The sequence below is a fragment of the Lonchura striata genome, chromosome 2, assembly GCF_046129695.1.
Source record: "Lonchura striata isolate bLonStr1 chromosome 2, bLonStr1.mat, whole genome shotgun sequence".
Lineage (NCBI taxonomy): Eukaryota > Metazoa > Chordata > Aves > Passeriformes > Estrildidae > Lonchura > Lonchura striata.
The window spans coordinates 62752738-62773712 of NC_134604.1; the positions used below are offsets into that span (position 1 = coordinate 62752738).

The 20975-nt window shown below is 38.2% G+C and overlaps 1 long non-coding RNA gene across 1 annotated transcript in view; it reads left to right on the forward strand.

Annotated features, from left to right (window-relative positions):
- LOC110468564 (uncharacterized) overlaps positions 1 to 20153 on the forward strand; it is a 39756-nt gene extending 19603 nt beyond the window's left edge. The window contains exons 4-5 of the long non-coding RNA XR_013339490.1: positions 10436 to 10501; positions 20067 to 20153. This is a non-coding gene — a long non-coding RNA (uncharacterized LOC110468564). The remainder of the gene's footprint in view (positions 1 to 10435; positions 10502 to 20066) is intronic.
- Positions 20154 to 20975: the final 822 nt, after the last annotated feature.

Sequence of the window (20975 nt, forward strand, 5' to 3'; positions counted from 1 at the left end):
ATACGTATTTTATGTGTCTAATATTAAATTATACAGTTTTTTTTTCCTTTGTGTCAGGTGCGTAACAAATCACTTCTGTTCTCTCAATTCTTATGGAAAGAGGGGCAATATCTTCACATTTGGAATGTGCCATTAATTAGAATTTTAGGAAAGCTTGATAGCAACAGGGCATTATTTAAATATAGAATATCTAAGTGATCTGATTATAACACCAGCTAGTCAGCTTAACAGATCACTTCTGTCATAGCTGCCATAATTCCTCTTGTTGCCTGGTTAAGAACTGCAGGTTTAGATCGAGTAATTCCTGCCTGAAGAAGTCTTAAGAAAGAGGATGGCTTTATGGCTCACATTAGGGAGTTCCTGTTAAGAAACTGCAACTGAGTTATCTATGGAACATGGAAGTTAATTTCAATAGATTTATAATGTAGATTTACTCAACAGTAATAAACACCTATGCAGATACTTAGAGTGTAAGTCCAACATATAGTTAGTTCACTTTGTATTGGTTGATTCAGATTAATTTTCTCAAAGTGCCTTGTCTAGACAAATCCTGAGTGTGACTTTGATCTGCTAACAGAGATAAACTGTGAGTGCTACAGTACCTTTGGGTCTGAGTAGCAAATGAGACTGGTGGAGTTCTAGAGGACAGTGCCCATCCCAGAGCCACTGGCTTCTACACTGCTACTTGAGGGGTTAAAGAAGCAATTTAATTTTAATGTAGTCTAATAGATCTGATGACTTTTTAAATATATAGGTCACAGTATTAAAAGTTGGTAGCAAGTTTTCTATTCTTTTAAGCTTGGTATATAAACAACCAAAATGCTGAACAGCAGTTTTTTTGAAGGTGGTTTTGCCAAGGCACAGAGAAGAGACATTTCCATTTACAGCTGTATGCTGAGCATGAGAGACAATTCATGTGTGAAATCCTCCGATGTCTTCTGTGATGCAAATAAGAATGTTTCTCCTGAAACTGAACTGGGAAATTCAATTCAATTCTAAAATTTGGTAAAAACTCATAAGAAACAGATAGCAGTAACATGATAATTAATTTCAGGAATGAAAAAGCATAGGCAGGTGAATCCACAGATGTAAAAGAACACTTGGCTTTAAAATAACAATTGCCATGTTCATACTTCTCCTCCCAAACATCACTTCATTGGAAGGCACTGTATTATTGCCATAGGACCTCACAGAAGTGGTGGATGTATGCTTGGACCATCTAGAACAAATGATAAAGTAATTTTTCAGCCCTGGGAATAAGGTCATTAAAATATAATACCAGAAAATTACCTTCACTCAATGTAAATGGACACCATGTTTCTGAGAAGGCTTAGGGTTTTAACGTTGTTTATTGTGTTTCTAATTGATGTAGCTGTAAATGTGAGTGTGATTTTTTATGACATAACAATGATAAAATTGTTCCGTTTATATTTAAAAATTCAACAATATTGTAGTTATGCACTTCTTTAAATTTGCAAGGGTTACACCACCAGCCCCTGCCCCGATAAATAGGAAGATTAATGACAGATGACATGGAGAAGGTTCAGTTCTCTGCTTTTTTTTTCTCGCTCAGTTTCCAAAGTTCTTTTCTACATCTCTCAAAACCCCAAGACAGGGACTGGGGCAGCAAAGTCCCTCCCACTGTAAGAAAAGAGTGGATTCCTAACCACCTGAGGAAACAACACAAGCTTGTGTGACCTGATAAGGTGCATCCCAGAGACCCGAGGAAATTGACTGATGTAGTTGCCAAAGTGCTATCCAACACTCTTGAAAAGTTATGGCAATCCTGTGAGGTCATCAGTGGGTGAAAAAAAGGGAAACATCATCCCCAGTTTAAAAGTGGTAAAAAGGAGGATGCTGGCAGTTACCAACCGCTTCTGGACTCCCCAGTACAGGACCTGTTATAGTGGGTCCAGAGGAGGGTCACAAAAAAGATCAGAGGGATGGAAAACCTCTGCTATGAGGAAAGGCTGAGAGAGTCGGGGTTGTTCGGTCTGGATAAGAGAATGCTCTGGATAGACCTTATTTTGGCCTTTCAGTATAGAAAGAGAATTTTTAAGAAACACAGAGGGACTGTAGTGGCAAGGAAAGGGGCAATGATTTTAAACTGACAGAGGACAGGTTGAGATTAGATAAAAAGAAGACATTTTTTACTAAAAGCAGTGAGATATTGGGACAGGTTTCCCTTAAAAGCTGTGGATGCACCATCATTGGAAGTGTTCAAGGTCATGTTACATGGGTCTTTGAGCAACTTGATCTAGTAAAAGAAACCCCTGCTCATGACAGAGATCAGACTAGATGGTCTTTGGAGATCCCTTCCAATCCAAATTATTGTATGATTTTATTACCTGTTTATGTGGCTTTTTAAAAGAGTTTTTTTTTTCTGATGAAAAGGTCAATATTACTGTCTGATGTTATTTAAAAGAATGAGTAGAACCAGAATATTCTAATCCTGGGTATGACACAGTGTTGCAGTCAAAGACAAGTCTCTAAAGTGATTTGTTATCACAGGATTACAGAAAACAGTGCTAGAGCAGATATGAAGTAATCTACTCCTTCCTTCTGATCAAGTCACATTAAATATCCCATGTTCTATGTAACAGATATTTAACTAACCTGCTTTCCAAGACCTCCAAGGATAGAGATTCCAGAACCTCTCAAAGTAGTTAAATCCAGTATTTAATAATTTTAGAAAACTGTCCTTTTTGACATGTGCAAATAACACATACAAGCCTGATCTGCAACCCGAGTCTATTTTGCTGCAAATTAAGACCATTGCTACCTTTTCTGGATCTTGATTTGAAAGTGATTGAGGGTAACTTATATTTCTTGACCTTTAGCCGTTCTTGTAGCTTTACTTTTATTTTCCATCTTTCCTCATGCATTCTTAGATGCAGTATAACCTGTGACAAACAGAATGAAGGATCCCTTCATATGCCTTGTCAGATGTACATCCCATCATATTATGATTGTTTAATCTTCAGTTTATTAATTTTTTTTTCAGAATTTTTCCTTAGCCCAGTATCCTTCAAGGGCTGCCCAAATGCAGAATTTTATTTTTGTCTCAATAGAATTGTCTCCTATTTTAAGACCATTTCTATTTTCTTTTCTTTAGGGCAATTTCATTCATCACTGAGCTAATCTGGAATATTCACCTATCTCTCAGTGAGAGTTGTGAGGCCTGGGAGAGGTGTTAGATTTTTACCTTTTGGGTACATGTAGATGTCCACAAGTGACTTGAGTGTCTAAATGCTCTTTGTAGTCATATAATCATAGATCACAAAATCATTAAGGCTGGGAAAGACCTGCAAGATCAAGTCCAGCATTAGATCTAATATCACCGTGTCCACTAAACCATATAATGAAGTGCCACTTCCAGTCATTTTTTGAGCACTTCCAGGGATGGTGACTGCACTACTTCTCTGGGCAGCCTGTTCCTATGAAAAAAACATCATAAAGCTCTCTTAGAAAGGCATTATAGCAGTTTTATAACTTGAGCAGTAGGATCTGGAAGTAGGAGCCCCAATTATGACTTTTTTTCTCATCTCTTTGTTCACATGGAACAGCTCTGCCTCTCACCTGCCTACTCCTAGTTTTTAATTATGAAAATATTATGGAAGAATCTGGTTATAGAGCAAGAATAAAAGCTTACTTTTCTTTGAGTCTGTTAAATCACAGTATGTATACTTTCTCAACAAGGACTCTATCCAAAGGTAAAAAGGAGCCCCAAACTTCACTATCTTTAGTTTATTGTTCCTTGGCAAAGTCCTAGTGTTTACTTGGATATATTAATTTGGGATAGTTTATTACTACTGTAATTCATAGTTACTAAATTTTTTGTCATACGTGTTTTTCTGAGTTTGTCAAATAACTAAAATAGTAGTTAATATATGTACAATTTCCTTTAATAGCCAACTTCATGAAATTCTCAGGCTTTAAGCCATATGTGAAAGGTGCATGACATGATGGACATGATTTATATTCTTCTCTTGAGAATCAGGCCACATTCCTGTCAAATGTGCAGTTTGACATTCTTTGTGAATGCCCAGAGAAGACTTGGGACTCAAAGCTTTAGTCTTTGTAATGTGTAAGACTACAATGGTAATATCACCTCTTAAGTGTATTTGTGCCATGAGGCTCCAATGTTTTACTCTTCTGAAATGCAGATGTCTGAGGCGGGATTCTTCTAATCTATTTGTAGATGTCTGCAATGTGAATGTTTGTATTTAAGTGTATCATCTTAGGAGAGGAGTGGGTACTTCTGGGGAATTATCCATCTTACCTATTTTAACCAATTCCTTTTTGGTGGGAAGAACCATGTTAGAAGTGTCTGTTTCTCTCTCCTTGTGTCCCATTAATGAGAGGACTGAGGCCACCCACTATCATCAGCTGCATGCAAGACCAGTGTTTCCAGAAGACCAGGGTTGTAGCAGCTGTCACTGAGGTCCACAGAGAAGAGGGTGACAGCTCTGGGCTAGACTTTGAGTCACCGTCATTGACACTGAACACTGAGGCAGTGCATTACACCTGGCAGTGGAGTTTGAACTCAGAAGCAAAAGAATACTAATCTTAATCTAGTTTCTAGATTTTCAGTATCTTTGCAGTCATTGATAAAATTCTCATCTTCAAAAAACACAATGTACCAATATTTGGGACACTTTTATAACTACATCTCTCCCTTTGGCCCTGATGGTATTGATGTCCTTGGATGATATCCCTGGACTATATTCACTCTAGAAGTGCAAACAGACCCTCATTTTCAGGGAGAAAGTGTTCTTGTCTTTTCATTTGGCCACAGGAAGTATTTTTCATCACAGGTTGTAGTGGAGAACTAGAATCCAGCCAATCCCTCCGGTGCCTTTGTTGTCAGGAAAAAATGATCTCTCAAAGCTCGTTTAGTGGGAACTTCAGCCAGACACTTATGAGTGCTGATTCTTTGTTACTTTCTTTTTGTGTGGTTCCTAAGTTTCTAAAGGTCTTGACATACATTTTCTACCAATAAGAGAAAATGTCTCCTCATGAGATTTAAGTAAGTTGCTTTTATTTTTAATGGAGCCATGTTTGAGTGTCTGTCATCAAGTTCAGTAAATCATGTCAATGAAATCCACATTTTTAGTAGCCATTATCTCAGCTCAGGGATAAATGATGTTCTAGCTTTCATGTCTAATCCTCCATATTATTTTTAGGTGGATAGGGTAACACTGAGGCCACATCTTAAATTTATTCTAAAGGCAGTATCTACTTACAAATATTTTTTTCCCATGACCCAGTTCACCAGCAGAAGGATCAAAATGTTGATTCTTTGTGAGCATACTGCTGTAGCCACACAAAGCTCTACTACAAATCTGTGATGTTCTTTGGTCTTAAACAGCCTTTGTTGTTCAGGATCAAATCTAACAAAATGTAGCATCAACTTCAGGCTCGTTCAAAGTGAGTTAGCAGACTTTGTCAGAGGTGCATTTGATGCTATCTGACCCACCAATCCATCTCAAGGCACATACAACTAAAGCACAAGCCAGTGCCACAGCCTGTGCTGGCAGAGCTGCAGTAGCTGGGGGCTTTAGAGACACCATTATTGAATACCATCATTGCAGTTATTGCACCATTATTGCAGTTATTGATACTCATATTTATGAACCATTGCATACGGTAGCCCAATGGCTTGAGGGACACCAGTTCTTCAGTCTTTGTAACAATGACTGGCTTCCATTTACTGGTGTGACAGTACTCCTAATGAAACATCAGAACTTGAAGGAAGAAGAGGGGTTGCTTCTGTCACTGTTCTTTGATACATTCTTTGTATATAGCTCCCACCACTGGCCCTTCTGTTCCAGGAGAGACAGGTTTGCCATGTGGACTGAGAGGTGCTCAATAACATTGTGGTGTCTGTTTATGTGCTTGTGAGGTGGAGAGCAGAGCTGAGCAGGTAATGCACGCATCTCACTGGGGCACATTACAACGTTAAAAACATTTGAATTCTTATGGAGAAGAGATTTCCATTTAGAATAGGTCTTACCTGCATAAAGCATCTGGAAGTATCATAGCTATTACAAGGTTAGTGATGCTCTGTATTATTCCTTGTAAAACACTTGATGTGAAACACTGCGCTGTTTCTTTGTGTATTCTTTTGCGTGTTCTCATTGTTATTATTATAAACAGCAAACAATATATGTTTGCTAACATTATTACTATGACTTTTTTTCATAGGAATTAGACCTCATTAGAAATCAGAAGGAGGATTTGTTTTGTGTACTGATAAATTATTAAACTCAGTAATATATAGCAAGATTACCTGCCAATGCACAGAAATCCTTCAGAGTTGTTGTTTTAAACCTATGTCAATGAACAGTTTATTCTGAAGCATTTCAAATGTGTATGCATATGCATTATACACATAATATATATATATAAGTAGTGACAAAGCAAGTAGTTTAATACATTTTATGGCTCCAGTCTGGAATTCTGCATACAGGAACCTGTGTGTGGTCAAGGAGACTTGCATACTTTTGAACTCTAAGTTGGCCTAATAAAAGATACCATACTACAGTACTTGCTTTGTCAATCCTGTTTTGCTGGCTCAAAATGACTTGCAAGATTAATTTTCAATTTTTAACATAAAACCCAAGAAAAAGAAGTGTTTACTTACTGCAAGGAATTGATTCCATGTAAATGACCCTGGAGGAGGCTTGTACACAAGGTACAGATTGTTGCCAATTTGATGTATATTCACATTACAGAATATGAAAGTGAGAAGTTATACCATCTTGAGGATTTTATTTTTGTAAGTTAAAAAAGCTTTTAAGTAATCATACTGTGTGTTTGATGGTGGAAATTAGTATGAATGTTTCTGGCAGTGGAATGATGTGATGTGGTTATGCATTTCTGTTTTCACTGCCTGCTCAATATCGGCCTTTTACAAATACAGATTACCATGTTGATGGAAGGAATTTACAGTTTTGGCCCCCTTGTCTCACTCTGTGTTACAGCACCTTTTTTTGTACTTTATGTTACCTATCCTCCCAACTGCATTTTTGTGACAGAAAAAGGAAATGTCTGTGGACTAAGGTCCTGAAAATGTGTGAGCTTTACTATTTAATTGAATGAGATGAGTATTATTTCCCATTAACTTTGATTTCCTGTGAGGTGAAATCTTGCTCTGAAACCCGTAGCAAACACTTTGCTGTGTATGAGAGGATGGAGAGTCCATCAATGATCCCTGACCAGCTAGTGACATGGCATACTGGAAGCTCAGAAAAAAACAACCCTTAATAATAATAATGATAGAAAGAATACTCTTTCAAAAGTCAAAATTTAGGACTGTCAAATAAAACCCAAGCTGAATACAAAAACTGTATGTACGATGTATTTAACACTGCCAGTTTTGGGGCCTCACAACCCAGATAGAACTGCAAGATCCATTTGTGTTCTGTAGACTGTTACACTACATACATACTTACCTCATCTTGTGGGCAAGGAGCTGCTTGCTCTGACTTCATGGAATTGCAGCTGTATTTGTGGAGTGCTGCTATCCTTTGGCACTGCCTCCCCTGTACATTAATACAGTTTAAATGCACCAGCATTTTCTCTGGAAGCAAACTTCAAAATTTGTCTTTATCCTGATGCAATGCATATTCAGAGTTTTTATTTTCCTGGAGTTTAGTTCCAGAGGAAAACATGCTTGACTGGTGCTCTTACCAGCCAGCTGTGGTTTGTAATGACAATAAGTAGCAGCAAGATACAGCAGCAGAAAAATGGGGAGCAGAGAAATGCAGTCCAGCAGCTTCAGAGATATGATTTTGTTCATTTCTAAGGATTCTAAAGTGCTTAACAAACAATATTACAGGCAGGATGGACAGCTCTGGCCATTGTGAAGGTCTTCTAGTGCTTCCTGTTTAAATAGTATTTTTTTAAAAATTTAATTTTATTTATTATTATTTTTTTGATTTCCCAGAGCTCTGCCAATGTGAATATATTTAGGCTAAATTAATTTTTATCCAATGCCAGTCTCCAGGTCTTTGAATTGAAAAGTGGTTGAACTATTTATAAGAAGAAGGCTAGATTTTTGCTTTTTTAAAAAAAATAATATCTGCCCCTGTGGTTTTGAGCAAAGACAGGCCTTTCTCTGCCTTTGAATCAGGTATGTGCCTTTTGCCATCCTCACAAAGCCTTTCAAGTTTGGTTGACTATTTCAAGACATGGAAAAAACCACAGTTACCAAATATCCCATAGAGGTTTACTAAAGCCTAACAGCAAATATTTCCAGAGATTTCATCTCCTCCGCCTCGCACAGCTCCTTCCCACGATCAGACTTTCCATACACCGTCCTCACAGGATGACTGAAGAGTCACTGGCTGGGGGCACCAGAGGCCAAAGCTGAGGCAACCCCTGTCGTGCTGTCCCTGGGCATTACTTTGAGCTGCAGTGACACTCTGCAGTGGAACTGGGAGTAGGGAGTCAGTCCCTCTTGAGCTGGAATGCATCTTAGGGCTCCCAAATTTTAGTTTGTATGCTGTTGGCCAGCCTCCAGCCTAGTCTTTCTTTGCTGCTAGCCTGAGTGCACACAGAGAGTTGGACAACCTCAGCGATACCCTAAGCAACCACATCTAATGGTGGAATGAGTCCTGCTTTGAGCAGGGGGCAGGAATAGACAACATCCTGAGGGTCCTTCCCAGTCTGAGTGACTTCATGGCCCTGTGACTCTTTACTGACCGTTTCTTCACCAGTGTGTCTAGGCCTAAAGGCAGCATCCTAGTTTCTGTAGGGATGATGCACATAGTGGAAATACTATTTATTACTTTATTTTTAAAAGCAAGTGTATTCAAAACACCTCATTAAGATAATATTCAAGATGCATAGTCTAGGTATCCTAAAATTAAGATTAAAAAAGTGATCTCTGCAACCTCAGTACGCTTCCAACATGTGTTTGTGTGGAAATGCTGACTCTTGTGATTACACAGTGTTTTCACTCACATGGCTTCATCTCCCTATCTAGCATAGATCTGCTCTGGAGATGAGGAAACACCAAGAAGGACTGGTGGATGCAGAACTCTAGGTCACTTGTTGTGAAGGTGCAAGGTGTTTTCTGATTGAAACAGGACATGGTAGAATAAGAAAACAAGATCTCCAGGTTTAAGTAGTTGAAGTTTGTTCTGGAGAGCTGGACAGTATCCTTGCCTTTTCTACTGTCTTCCTGTGTGGTAATGGGCAGACGTTTCCCCAGTGGTTCATTGCCAAAAGACCATTTCTGCTTGTTCCAGTAGTATCTGGACCAAGATGACTGTGCAAATGTCATCCAGCAATCACATCTCTTTCTTTGGTAATGCCATTTATGATGTTCCATCTAATAAAGCCTTCATCAAGTCAGGTTAGGTAATTATTACTTCCTTATATCTGTTTATAATCTAATGTTCACCTTCTATTTATATTTCTACTTTTTACTTATAAATATTTATAAATAAATATTTATCAATGAATTGGGCAAACTATCTTGAAAATCTCTGAAATTGACTGAAATATTTAGGCAGCATATGAGATTGTTTTTCAAACCTCAGCAGGATTAATTAGATCCTGCAGTTCATTCATTTGCACTGTAGTCAATTGGAGTCTTACTTGTGGAAAGTCTGCAAGACCAAAAATTATGCCCAATGGGCACATAGCTCTATAGTAGAAAATGTCAGCTCCAGATGGTAGTATTTCTGACTTCTCATCGGTTAGACTCTCTCCACTCCCACAGTTTTTCTCTCTTTTTCAATTAGCTTTTCTTGCATTTTTATGTGAGTGGGTTGTTTTTTTTTTTTTTTTTTTAATGGTTCGTAGAACTTGCTGTATATATGGTACATGTTTTCATTTACAGGTCACTGAAATGGATAGGCAGATAAATAGATAGGGTTTTCTGAACTTGTGAAATATGTAGCATAATATAAAGCCCTCTTCTGACTCTGTTTTGTCAAATGTATCAAATGATATTTTAAAAATTATATTTCTGGAGTATATTCTCAGCATTTCTTATTGCTGTTCTTGAACTATGTTTGACAGTTGCTTAATCTGTCTGATATAACCGGAATGAATAGCAACATTAAAAAATATGGCTTTAGGGACTCCTCAGGAGGTTTCTTTGTAAGTGTACATTTACTAGTTCATCTGTAAATTTATTTTATGAGGTGTTTAAACCTCAAGAAAACTGAAAAGCATAATATTAAAGCCTGGTTTACATCTACTGAAGTCAATGGGAACTTTGCAATTGACTTTAATGGTAGCCTATGCCCTCTAATTATGAAAGTGGCAAGGATGATATACACAAAACCACAGGGAGAATTTTTTGTTTCGTCATATCCTAATTCTGTTTGCAGATGCATTTGCAAAGTACAATGTGGTTTGTTCTTGAATTAAATGGTTCAGTGTTTGGACCTAATCCTGAACCATGTTGATATTTTAGGTTGTGTTTTCCTTCTTGAAAGATTGCAGACTACTCATTTTCTCCGAGGTTCATGGAGGTGGCAAGGTAAGAAATCTAGCCAAATGTTCAAATTTTAAACAGGCTTTTGAGAACTGCACTTTTGGTTTTGATCTTACATCTGCCCTATGGTGTGAGTAATGGAAGAAGTTGATGAAGCAGTTTTCTTCATAATTGTTTTGTTTTTCCTCATGTGATCCATTTTGACAAGGTTTGTGGAAATACATGTAATATCTGTAGCACAAATGTACGTGTTTTCCCTTAAGGTTCACTGTAGTGTAGTAGAAAGTTTCCACCACGCTATTGTAATTCCAGGCATTATTATTGTGTTAGTGAAAGTGAGTGACAGTACCCCATAACAAAAAAAAGATTCACAGAATTCAGCTTTTTTTTCATGTTAGTGCAACAAGCACAGCAGTCTGAACTGGCTAGATATGGTAAGTAATTTGTAGTAGTTAATAATGCTAGACAACAATTCCCACAAGCTTCTTTCTGAGTTTGCTTCAGACATTACTCATTTGGTGGCTTAAATACCGGTCTTGCTTCACACTTTTGATACTTGTGAAAGATGTAGATATTTTGTTGGTAACTGGAGTTGGTAGAGCTGCAGATAAGAGTTTAGTTGCCACAAGTGTTTGGCTGGGGCCATGCTCAGTTGAAAAATGCCACTTGTGCAGGGTGGAAATGCTGCTCCTGGGGTGCATCAGCTCCACTGAAGCCTCAGAGCTGAGGGGCTGCTGCCTGTCCCCTGCTGCTCCCCGCAGTGAGCCCTGGGCTCTTGGCTGGGCTGAGCAGACTGATGGCATGGTAATACATAATGAAATTGATAAAGTCACCTCTTCCCTCCAGACCCCAAGTCTCCCCTACCCCAGCATAGCCCCCTCCCACCTTGTCCATGCAGTGGGCTAGCAGCCCTCTGGCTTCCTCCCTTGCCAGACTGGTGGCAGATCAGACCTTTGTGGTCTGCCCCCTCAAGCCTACTGAGTCCTCAGGCTGCTGCCCCTTCTGGTTATCCTTCCCCAAGGCTTCACTGGAGACTGCTTTTTTTGAAGTATCCCAGTGTGAGGGCAGCCAGGAGTCCAGCAGCCTTGGGGTTTTACTGCCCAGTGATGCAATTGCTTTGGGAATGACCTGGAAATATTGTATACTGTCTTTCTCAAAAAACCCAGTGTGTCATAAATTCTTCCTCAGGGGAAAAAAATAAAGATTATTAGCATTATTGCTGGCCTAAGACAAAATTTGTATGTGTCAAAACTACTTTGGTAAAAGTTAGTAAAAGAGAACCATTCCAGATGGCTGCTGTGGCCCTTAGTTCATCTTTATCGTCTAGACATGGACCAAGATCTCTGTAGTATATTTAGAGAAATAAATGACAACTGGAAATTATGTGTCTAAGTGAGACTTAAACTTGCTAGATGGAGGTTGGGGAAGGTGTACAGAAGTAGGGATCTATTTCTTAAGGAACCTATGAACACAGCTGTTGAAATACTTCTTCAAATGACCTCTCAGCCAATCCTGTTTTACCTTAGTTTTGAGGACTACTGTGGCTTCCATGGAAGAATAAAAATAAAATAAATTTTCAAGTGTTCACAGGTCTACTGTGTTTACACTAAATATAAGACTACATAGAAACAGGACTGTAATTAAGGCTCCTGATTTTGAAGAGGAAAATTTTCATAAACTATATGATTTAATTACTCCAGTCTGCCAGATTGAGGAGCCTTAGGGTTCAAATGTGGAGGAGGTGTAAAGTTTTTAAGGTTTCAGATGTGAAAGCTACCTAGAACTTATACTCCAAACAAAAGACAGTTGGGAAAAGCACCTTGTCTAATTTGATGGGTAATCATCACAGAAAAGATGTTAGTAGGTAATGCAAGGACAGATGATAAAGAGGAATCAGAATAGAAAGTTGTATCTCAGACGCAGGATATGCAGAAATAAAGTAAAAAAACAAATGAGAGGAGCTTGAGAAAAATATTCAGGCAGCATTTTAGAAAAAAGTTCTTGTCTAGAAAAACTGTGGGAAAGGGAAAGTGAAAGACTTTTGTGCTGTGAAGAGGAACTATAGTATGTGTGGGATAAACTAATGATGATCTAGCAACAGGGCAAAGCCTGGAGGCTTTCTGTGGGTGTGGAAATGGCAGATAACCCATTTATAAAGAGGGAACAAAGCTTAGGACAGTTCATGGGCTCCAGTCAGGGTAGTGGGATAACTGTTGTTCAAAATTCAGACAGAACAGGTATGTGAAACCATATGTGTGAATGTCTCATGAAGAGGAAAAGGACCAGGTGACAAGCCAGTTCCTCTGTGTATGAAGGGAGGAAAGACTGGTGTGAAGATTGGACTATTATTCTGACCTCAGGGATGCAAAGCTTTAAAAGAGATATTGAAGGAAAGAAATTTCTATATGTAAATGTGGGGTAGGATGTGAAAATTAATTTTAAAAAAGCCCCTACTTTGTAAAGGTATGCAAATCTGGTACTTAGATTTACTGGAAAAGTGACATCTTGTAAAAGCTAACCTTTCTGTATCTCAGTAAAGAGTTTCTGTGGTACAGGAACATATTTGATATATCCCCATAAAATATATCTCTGAGAAGAAGGAGACAAATACGGAAGTAGGGGAAATGTAAGGTGGAGAAAAGTAGGAAGTAGCAATTCTCTGACTGAGCTTATCTGCTGGTTTGGGTCAGGTAATTATTCTTTTTTCCCCCATGGACTGACATTATATCCTGTGCAGTCTGCAGTGTTTAGCAGTCTTGTACAGCTGCAGAAGGTACTCACAATGTGGGTTCTCTCTTGCTTTGCTCTTACCAGAGTTTTAAATATATGACATTTTGGCTGAAGGCATTTGTCTTTAGATTGAGAACTCTAAGTGTCGTTCTGGTGTTCAGGTTAGGATTGTAAAATGACAAACAACTCCGAGAAGGGGAAAGGGTGGGGAAAGGAAAAAAAGACAATGCAAAAAAGCAGAAATACAAAAATATGTAACACTCAGGAACTTTTTAACTTCCACTGTGCAGGGAGCTGTTGAGATGCTGGATCTGTATCACTTTCAGCAGTCAAACTCCCATACAGCACTAACAATTCTCAAAGGGAAGGAGTGCTGTACACCTCCTCTGCTGCCCTGTGGTCTGGACAGGGAGACTCTGTCCAGGAAAAAACACAGTTGGCTTTCCTCAGGAGTGGTGAGGGTAGCACATACTTGTGCCTGCAATCAGATCTGACCCACAAACAGACATGCAGACAGATGAGTTGGTTCAGGTTTCTGGAAGCTCTGGTTCCCTACACAGTATTTCACTTCCCAGTACACACTACAGACCCTTGCACGCTGGAGACTCCCAGTGCTCACCAGCCTTTAGTACTCTGATGAAATAGACTCACTTCCCCAGTTGTAAAACTGGGTCTTCCAGACCTCTTCAGGCCAATCTAGAGTGACATTCCCAAAACTTGTATGTTATTGGTATTCATCCTTGTGGAACAAATACCTGATTGCTGAGGAGTGGCCTCACCGTGTCTGTCTGTGCAGCCCAAAGAACTTACTGCACTGTACAGATAAACAGCTCCCTCTGACTTGGCTGCAAAGGACTATGGTTGGAAGGAGACAGTTTTGTCTGAGCAAATGAAAAAGTGCATGCTGATAAAGATCTATACAAATATAGAAGTTATGTGGGTGAGACGAGTAAAGAAAGCTTGAGACAAAAGAGAGGAAGGTAAAGACATATTTTTGAAGGGAAGAAAGTACTCTTAGAAGTACAGAACCAACTAAAGTTGGAGGACGCTGGTTACAGGGGGAAGAAAATTGTGTCTATCAGGCACAAGAAAATTTACACATGCAAAAGTAGTGAGAAAATGAAGCCATAGTATCATATGTGGTTATGTCTTGTTCTGTGTGTATCAATTTCAAAAAATGTTTAACTTTGATGTTAGAGGTCACTTCTGCAGAGCCTGTGGCTGTCCCTGAGGAGGTCAGCTGGAGCCAGGATGCTTTTGAGGAAGAGCTTCTTGGTCATTGTGTGGTTTAGCAGCTCAGGGAGTTTGGATAAGCCGTGACTCATCAAGGGGCATATGCTGCTGGGTGGGGGAAGGGATGGAAGGACTTCTATGGGAAATAATGCTGGAAACATATTGCCAGGAGTGATGAGTGCTTAAAAACATTGCAGCTGCAGTGCTCTGGTCCAAACCAGTTTCCCAATAGCTGCTGAATAAGAAGTTGGAGGGGTCTATAACAATCATGCACATCTCACACATCATCTCAGAGAGCAAGAGTTAAAGTGTTGAAGTTAAGACTGTCCTAGGTGAAATAAGGAGAATGGGATATGAAGGTATTCCCAAGTTTGTTCCATGCAATGTGAGTTTGATAAGTAGACAGTAGAGAGGAGAAAAATGTGGCCAAATTCAGACTTCTTATCCTTGTGCAGAGGTTTATTTGAATCCCAAGCTATTTGTATCCTGTGCAGGCATTTCATTCCCCATGTATGGCAATAAAAACTGGAATGACTGCTTAAGGGTGAGCAGCAACCTGAGCTCAAACTCAAACTGACCTTTAATCCAACACAAAAATTTGTGTTATTCCTTTGGGATTGGAAGTGTCTTTTTGCTGGATTCTAGCACAGAATGGAGATGGTCATGGTCAGTCATTGATAATGATGTGCTCAAAGAGACACTCCTTGTGCTAAGTGGAAGCAGCTAGAAAACCTTGCTCTCTAAACCTCCTCAGCACTAGCTCTAAGAAGTGGGAACATATTTATACAAGCATTTTCTTCTGCTATTTCCTCTTTGCTTTTCAGCTAGCTCAAACCTTGTGCAGATGTCCACAGATCTGGTGTTAGATCAGTCTCTCTGCTTCCATCCTGCTACTGTTTGCAGCAAAGTGCTTACCCTGGGCTATTCTGAAAGCATTGAGATGCAGCTGGGTTCTTTGTGAAGCTACTGTTTTATTAATGAGGTTGAGAATTATAAACTGCAGTAACCATGTTTCCAGATTTTGATAATCTTTGTTATATGTGTGACAAACAATGACATTAGAAGCAGAAGTATGTACAACCATGGGTAGGACTGAAACTCAGATCAACTTTGCAAAAGATATGTTAAAAAACTCTCCAGATCTAAACTATCTTTTGAAGTATTGTGTGTCTTATATTTACAAGTGAGTTTGTAAAAAGGTGCCCCCTTTTCATGTATTTGTATTTACCAAAATAAAATCATTTTTTGGAAATCAATCTTTTAACCATCAGAATAGTGCAGAATAGTGCTTTTTTTTTTTTTTTTCCCCCACAAATGGGAGAATTGAAGGAACAGAGCTGTGAAGTTACCTGTTCAAAGCCATAAAAAAAGCTAGTGATAAATCCAGGTGTAGAAGCCAAGTCTCCTAAATTGCCATCTAATGCCATTAACAAGCAGGTGAAATCAAAAGACAGTTTGCTTTCTGATGTTGCAATGAGGTGTGCCATAACAACACCTAGGTATTTATCCAAGGGGAACACATTTGAATGTGTATATTTGCCTATGGTGTTGTAAATTCTTTGAAAGATTTCTTTGAATTCTAATCCTGAATTTAATATATAGCAGTTTTCTTTATAACTGTTTTTTTCCCCACAACAATTTATTCATAAGTTGTGTTTAAAACATACAGTTTAGAGTCCAACCCAGAGTTTTCTTCAGGGTCCTTACACTTCAGCTTGTCTTTACAAAAGACAGTAGATGGTTTGCAGCTCAGAAAAAGGAAATAGAGTTATTTATTCTTAACACTGGAAATCACTTTTAGAAATATTGCTGTAAATGTGTTGGAACTCTCAAAAGCTCAGTTCTGGCTCTGGTTTAGCTGTAGGAGAGGCTGTGGCAAGAAACCCAGCAGCAGAGGAGCTGTGAATATGGAAGCCTAACACTGCCTGGTGCCTTGAGCAGTATCTTTCACAGTTTTGGCAAAAGTACAGATTGCTGTCTCTTGTACTTGTGTCCTCCCATACTGAGTCAGGAACATGTGCACAATACTTGTCTTTGAGATCTAATATTTTGGGATGGTAAGCATTAGCATTAGCAGCTGGTTTTACTTGAAGTTGAGAGTTCAAAGCAGGCCAGCATCTTTTTGCATTGGGTAGGGAGGATTTCCTTCTGGCTGTTACCTGGGTCTGACAGAATGACACTTTGAGCTTTCCAAAGCAGGGCTAGTGTCCAGCACTGTGGACACTAGGAAGCATGGAAGCACTGTCTTAGTAGTAGGTAGCTTTGTAGTTTATTAAGAGCAAATATTAAATCATAATGGAAAACTACTTTACTTCTAAAAAAACCTCCTTAAAGCACCTTTACAGTTTCCAAATCTTTATTTTCTGCAGTTGGCCTGAACATGGGTGATGAGCATGCTCAGAGAATATGTCTGGTTAGCAACAATCAAACCTCTAAAATATCTGCAATTCATCCATGCTTCTCCCACCAGCAGGTGTCATTCTGGAAAAAGGAAAATATTGTAAATTCCTGAACTGGAGAATTTGTGACAAAGAAGAAGAAAAAAAGTTTGATCAAAATATAGCTTTTGAAGGATACTTTACTCCAAGCTAAAATCAAGAGAAAGCTGGCTGGTCTGCAATTTTTAATAATCTTTGTGCAGTGCGTAATCTTGTAATCTTGACCTATAAATAACAAAGGGCAGACAATTGGTAAGGCAAAGCAATGTCTACTTAAAGCTGTCCTCTGCTTAAAGCTGTTTTTTTTTGTGATGTGTTTACCACTGCTTACTCACTGCCCCCCTCCATGACTATGAAATCAGTAATATTTATCAACCTTCCCACAAGAAACAAAGAATTAAGGTGCTGAATTCAGATCTCATTTACTTCAAGGTAAATTTGAAGTAATCCCATTGAAGAAAGTGAAAGCAGAAATGTTTGGAATTTAGTCTGAAATAACCAAAAATAGTATTTAACTTTCTATGCCATAAATAAGCCTCAAGCAGAAAATAATCTCACAATAATTTTAGTATCTCTTATAGTGTTTATGTTTTCCTTTAAGTGTTCATCTGGGTATTAACTGCAACCTCCTTTAATATGCAGAGACTGTTTTTATGTCTCATGATCACAGTGAGAAAGCTGTGGCAGAGCTGTAAAGAACCAAGACCCTGCTGGTTCGTTGTTGAGGGCTCCTGGTCTATCAAGTATAATCTTTGGCTGTTAAAACCAAACTTACTCTGAAATCCATGCAGGAGCTGCCTTGACCACTCTATATGCTCCTTGAAGTTTGTTCCAACCCATGACTATAAATATTTTTCTGTCTTTCTGTCTTTTGCATTTATCCAGATTCCTTGTATCTCTGTTGTCCTTTTTATTAAAACTTTCCCCCTACCATTTGTATTGGCATGTAGCTGAGAAATTTGTGCCTGAGCATCCTAGCCTGAACAAACCCAATTTGCATTTGTTTTCTTCCAGAAGCTTAGGTTTCCAATCTTCTGGCATTACTTTAAGTTAAATTGTTCTGCTTTTAACAAAAGCACACAGAAGTGTGCTCCCTCCCTTGCTGCCTTGCATGCAACATTAATGCAAGAGCTTCCACACCACTCTAGAAATACTTCACCTGCTACATTTTAGCCCTGTATCTAATTTGTTCCTCGTAACTTCATCACAATCGTCTTCCTTTTGACTAGTCCAGCCAGGTTTTCCTTCTCAGCCATTTCTAGGAGGACTACAAAGGACTGTGTGCTACTGTGATACAATGGTGTGCCAAAACTGTTCCTGGAATCAAAGGGTAATTTGCTTGAGGGAAAAACATGAAAGCGAGTTCCAAGGCTTGGCTGCAAGGAGCACATTAAAGTGGGAATTGATTTTACACTTTTAAAATTTTTATTTGCAACGAAGGGATGTAAAATAGTTGTCCTGTTGGCAGCCATGTCTTTTCCAAGATGTTATTTAATTAGAAACGTAACAACACTTTTCTTGCGAACAGCGCCAAGCATTCAGTTGCTGAGTTAAAAAAAGTAGTATGTAAACATAGAATTAAAAACTTCCCTTCAAAATAGCTAAAAGCTGTATTCTTGGGTTTGCACAAAGCCTGTATTAATGTTTTCTGACTTTTTAAGTATTTAACTTTGAAAATGTAGTGGTATTCTAAAATTTGAAGTCAGAAAGTGTAAGTATTGTAAATATTACTAGTTCATTATGGCCTTTATGGATCAAGATAATAAGCCATGATAATCTCCAGCAGGTTTTAGTATAGTAAAGGATGAGATTTAGACAAAGTTATTTCTTTAAAGTTTTTACTGTTTTTTCACAGGTTTTTAATTAAATGAAATAATATAAAATTATGTTTAGTCTCTTTTGGGTTTTGATTTTAGTGGTTTATTTTATTAGTTTTAGAAAAAACTGATGTGCCTAAACATAGGTCTGTGCCTTTTAGAGCCTGTAGGAATTCCATCTGGCCTCTCACTGCCAGTTCAAAGGTGTGGGATTTTGTCAAAGGTCAAAAATTTCCTGTAGGTCCCACAACACGCCAGCCCTGCACATATATCCTGGGTACTTCAGGGTATCCTAGCAATCATTAGGCACCTTCTTTCAGGAACCAGAATTTTCCCTTTAAAAAACTGCTGTAAATGGTGATGTGCCTCTGCAAATGCTTAAGAAAATTAAAGATATCACATCTGGGAAGGTAATTCCCTCTAAGGTGTTTTATTTCAGGTCAACAAGGCATAGAGGCAGGAGAGTGCTTTCATATCTAACAAGGACAGAGTCTCGGTATTCAATGGGATGCTGTCAAGGGTCTGTTTTGAATTCCAGTGGCTGAACTGAACCTGTGTGTGAGTTGGGAGTGTCTCTTGTTGAGCAAATGCACCACGGAGGTCCTGGCCAGGAGCCTGGGGCTTCTCCTCAGGACCTTAGTGGTTGGAGGCTCAAAACTCCGGGGAGTCTAGCTAAAGGAAGCTTAATTCCCAGTTTTGGGCGTGATGAAGCAAACTAATTTTCCTGAAGAAAGTGGTAATTTCAGGTAGCAAGACACTTGGATAGACACAAGAAATACTTCTTTAATTAAAAGAAAAATCCCTTTTTAATTAAAGAAATGAAATTAAAGAATGCACTAATTACATACACAATTAGAAACTTCTATTAACCAGGTCCAGTTTTCATGGTCTGCTGAATAAGAGGGAAGTTAAAAATCTTGACTATACTAGTCAGTATAGTTATATATAAATTGCACAATGTGGGGTTGAACATTTCTGAATTGTTATGTTATAATGAGCAATTTGTTACATATAATACATAAAAATTATATACTGTATATGTATAAAATACATAACTCATCCTAAAATAAAATTAAAACTAATGGAAAGTAGTGAATTCTGGATAAAATCCACCACAGGCATTAATTAGGATTGTGTAGACAGAGAACACTTTCCTGTGAACTTTTTAAAATCACTCACTAGCATTATGATTGATAGGAGTTTGGACTACTTTTGTAGAAGTTAAAGAAATGAAATTGTTGCAGAAAAAGTAATGATGGACAGAGCAATTATAACATCTGAGTTAGTGATGTATAATATTAATTTTACAGTTTGGGTGTGAAAGAGAGAGAACTGTTTCCATATACTCTTCTTTTTTTTTTTTTTTTTTAGGTATTTATCAATCTTTTTCAGGATGGACTCCCAAGGCATGGCTGCAATTGTTGTTTGAAATAAGAAACAGATACCCTTGGTGTCACTCATCTCTGATCACTGGGAATCAGAGCTTGAAGGAAGGTGGAAGAAAACTCCTACAGAGAGTATGAGGAATCATTTGTCTTGTAAGGGGGGTGTAATGGCATTTTTAAAGCTTTTTCCAAATATCAGGACATGTGATAGGAGTTTATGGATTAGGAATTACATGAAAGATTGTGAAATGGGGAAGAATTCACATTATGGAAAGCTCTGGAGAACTACAACCTAAGCACTCTGAAATTTGTGACCAGGCCCACAGAATATCTTGATGTGATGGAACTATCCTCAGATGACTGTTGTTTAAAAATATAATTTGCAAGCCCCTGCACCCTTCCCCAGACAGACTGGGAAAATACATTCCTTTTATTAATATTACTTCAGGGGACTGGAGGGTATTCTGAGCAGTGAAACATACAGTTTATGTCTTGCAACAGAATTCAGATAAAAAAAAAAAAGGCAGTGCTAATTTGTACCTGGGAGTTGGTATCTGTTTTAAAAAATGCTGTTCTGAAGATAATTTTTTACATTTTTATACGTATTAAATAACACATCTATATGATAAAGCATGAAATGTATAATTAAAACAATGTATATAATTATATAATTATATAAATACTACCAAAATCATATGTGTAAGTATTAAATAAACTGTTTCATTTCTAGAGGTTACAGAAAACACTTTAGGATTTTATACAGTCTTTCCACCTCTTCCCCCAATAATTTTTAATATAATTGCAGTTTTAGAGCTAATCCATTTTAACATTTGCAGTGGTGTTAAATTTTACTGAGGAACAATTTAGTTTGGGGAAACCATTGAATCTGTGGTTTGTGTTGTTTGAACAAGAAGTC